Source organism: Lissotriton helveticus, chromosome 1_1 (assembly GCF_964261635.1).
Source record: "Lissotriton helveticus chromosome 1_1, aLisHel1.1, whole genome shotgun sequence".
NCBI lineage: Eukaryota > Metazoa > Chordata > Amphibia > Caudata > Salamandridae > Lissotriton > Lissotriton helveticus.
In genome coordinates this window covers 117,693,097-117,696,793 of record NC_136057.1, presented here as the reverse complement: position 1 = coordinate 117,696,793, position 3,697 = coordinate 117,693,097, and positions in this window count along the sequence as shown.

Genomic DNA, 3,697 nt, shown 5'->3' with positions numbered 1-3,697 from the left:
GGTGAAGTTCGCCTCTTACGCCTGAAGCGTACCATTTGCCCGCACCTTGTCCCAGAGGCCGCGCCGCACCCATGAGCCACACTGTATCGGTGTACAGGCCACCCCGTGCTGCTGCAGCCTCTTGGGGAACCTCCTGGCACTCGAGGACGTCTGCCACCAGCCAGACTGGCCCTGACACATCCAGCGTCCCGAGTCCGTCCAGCACCCCGCGGGGCCCGCGCATTTTCAGGTACTATGCCCACCTTGGGTTGTAAAGTCCAACCCTCATTGAATCTAAGGGCAGAGCTGTACTGTTACCCCCCTCGGGTCGCCCCACAACATCGACCTACATTCAGGGAAAGTTAACGTATTTCAACAAGCAGCCAAATTCACTTCACCTCATTTTGAATCGATTGAAAGTTTAAAGAAAGCATCGTTTTACATCACTGAAGCATTTTTTTTTTTTAGAAAGCCTCATTTTTGTGCATTATTGAAACGTGATAAGCAAGCCTTGTTTTTCCTCACTGGAACATCCAAAGAAAGACTGGTTTCACCTTTTTGAAGCATACTGCCTCATTTAAAGACCCTGATAAAAGCCTATATCCTCAAACCCAAAGTATTGTGTGCATCTCAAAGTGAATGTTATTTATGGTCTTGTGATAATTACTGCAGCATATGCTATATCTTTTTGCATAAAGTACCTGTATTTTTGATACAACTTACAGTCTGGTGTCCATTTGTGGGGGGATCATTGGATTTTATGTGTGTAGTCATAAATGCTTAACTGTAGCGCCCCGAAGTTTAGCCTTGTCTGCTCGTGCCACGCACCTAGAGGGTGAGCAAGGGTTATTCCCAGGGGTAATCTCCCACCCTGACAGGAGGTGAGGGTCCCTGCTTGTCGCTGGTACTTACCTGCGCCAACCAGAGCCCCCCATTTCCAACATGAGAATTATTATGAATATTATTAACTAGGACAGCAATGAGCCTTCAAAAAGCCCTGGATACCTTTGTGGAGTTTGTCATCCCTAGATTTGCAGATTAATCAGCAAAAGTCATTTGTAATGCTCTGTGGGACAAGGAAATGTAAATCTAAAACTGTTATCATTGAGGGACCTCCAGTTGCCAAGGTAGAGAATTTTAGGTTGAGACTAGAGTTAGCGCACAAGCTGACTCTAGTCAGATACAAACAATCAGTGCTAAAATTCGAGACAGAGCTTCATAGAGTGGGACACAATCCTGTATCCTTCAAAGTTCAAAACAAAGAGACAATAACACGTACACAAAACATTTTCAGGCATGAAAAAGAGCTTATCGCCAATACATAAAGCATGAGGGCAAGCTTTGTAAAGACGTAGACAAAAATGCACAAGTTTTAACGAATGTGTTTAACATGCATTCAGTCTAAAAGAGTCGATAACGTTTCGATCTATAATGAGGTACATAGATCATCATCAGGACGGAAATTTACATACGCCTGAAAATTAACAATGCCTTGAGGGTGAATACGAGTGCTGATGTCGCCACGGTCTAGGGATTCCAGGCGGAATTGCTATAAGGATACCGCTCGGTCACTACACAATGATTGAGGATTAATAGGATTCCAATTGGTCATGACTGCATGAGTTGGACGGGTCAGGAGTTGAGATGTGCCGGCCACGAGGGAATCGTGAGATGGGCACCAGACCGCTAATGCCCGGATTGGCAGGTTGAGGAGCAGAAGGTCTGCTGCCAGGATCGGCAAAGCACATCGCCCTTTCTTCTTTTCTGAGCACTTTATAAATCAGTGAGAGCCCGTTTGTTTATTTCCTCATAGTTTTAATTCTTTTCAGGGAGGTTTTAGATTTCTGCAGCACCTCAACGCATCTGAGATTTGCTTTGCTGTGATCAGTTTCATTAGAGGGTCACTTATAATTAGGAAAAGATACTGCTAATGGTTGGGCTTTGGTCTTGGTCGGGGATTTAAGTTATCGACATTTTATTCCATGTTTATATTTGTTGAGATCTTGAATGTGTTTATGTATGTTTTATTAAATGAATTTTGAGTCTAATATGCTGGTAACTTGTACTTTTATGGCCTATGTAAGCAGAATAAAGTTTTATGTCAGGCTGATATGCCGTAATTGTGCAAACGCAGCTGTTACAATCTTGTGACCCACTGACTTGCTCTTGACAATAATCCAGTATCACAGCTTCAGCTGAGGCTCCCAATTCCTAGTCTCATCATTCACTTAGCACCCAGGGCGTCTCATCATTGCACACACATACATGCCACCATTACCACTTAGTACATTCCTGGAGACACACATGTCACTGCAGATCCAGGTCTTGCCACCAGCCACAGCAAGCTCCAGCACTCACCCAAATGAGGGTGTCGATCTTGGCACTAGAGTCTGAGTGACCCCAGATCAGCCCCGCACAAAGCCTAGCACCAGGCATCAGCCTGTCTCTTGCTGCATGGTCACATGCAGTGTGGCTAAAAGGAGGGAGAGCTCAGTGGGCCCTAAAGGGAACTCATCACACATGGTCACTGATGACCACGGGTGGATCTTGTGGGGGACTCAGTGTTCACCAGGATTCTTCACGACTCCATACACTTGTGCTGTTGCTTCGATATAATGGTTTGGAGGCAAGCCTTGTGCACTCACAGATGGCACAGAGTCCAGAGTAATCAGACTATTTTAAGCCAACCAATACGGTCAGTGAAGGAAAAGGTCCAAGGGACAAAGGTGTTCCCAAAGCAATTACACTATTAAACGTCAAAAGTTGTCTTTGGAATCCATCTGGGCCTCCCCACCCCATGCGGTGACTTTACATCAGGTATTAGGTTACTAGAGGTCGCCTTTCTGCTGGTATGGGTAAGGCTCTGTAAATAGCTCATCTCCGCCGGGTGAGAGTTTACTGGCATAATGATGATGCTTATTGCGCTGTAAGACCTACAACATAATGTTTACATTGAAAATCCTGGATTTTGAACGACATAAGACAGTGCTTATCAAAGGTGTGAAGTTTATTGATATTCTATACCCCGTTTTGGGACTGGTATGAATTTATAATTAATTGATATACCAGTAAGAGATAACGATGTTGGATGCTTCAAATTGCTTGGGGCTCCTGCTCTAAACCATGTTTCAAATACAGTTCGTTGCCTGACAAAACAGTGTATTTTAAATTGTTGGGACTGCTGAAAAAGGTTTTTGTCAACTTGCAATATCGTTTTCGAATTTATTTATTTTTAAATGCCCCCGCTTTTCAGTGAGCCGTTTTTTCTTTGAGCTGTTCTTTCATTGAGCCAGTTTTTTCATTGAGACAGTTTTTTTCATTGAACTATAACCTCGATCTTTATTGCAGTAAATTAGATCGTTGGTGTACACAACACGGCGTTTGACGCCGATGAGGGAGTCACATGACTGACCCTGATCACATGACCATAACAGAGTTTAGATCTTTCTCCTGTACAAACTCGGCGTTTGACGCCGAGAAGGGAGTCACGTGACTGACCCAGGTCACTTGCCTGCAATAGAGATGCAGCTTTCTCCGCTGTGAATTTTAAGTCAGAGCGCGGAAGATGCCGCGTCATCTGGACGAGAGGCAGAGCTTCGTAGAGCTCCGTATGGTGAGGAGTGGGGGAGCGGGGCTATAAAAATCTGACGGGATAGTAGGATTACACCGTTCAATTTGGGTGCTAAGAGATGAGATGTAAGATGATCTAATGGCATGA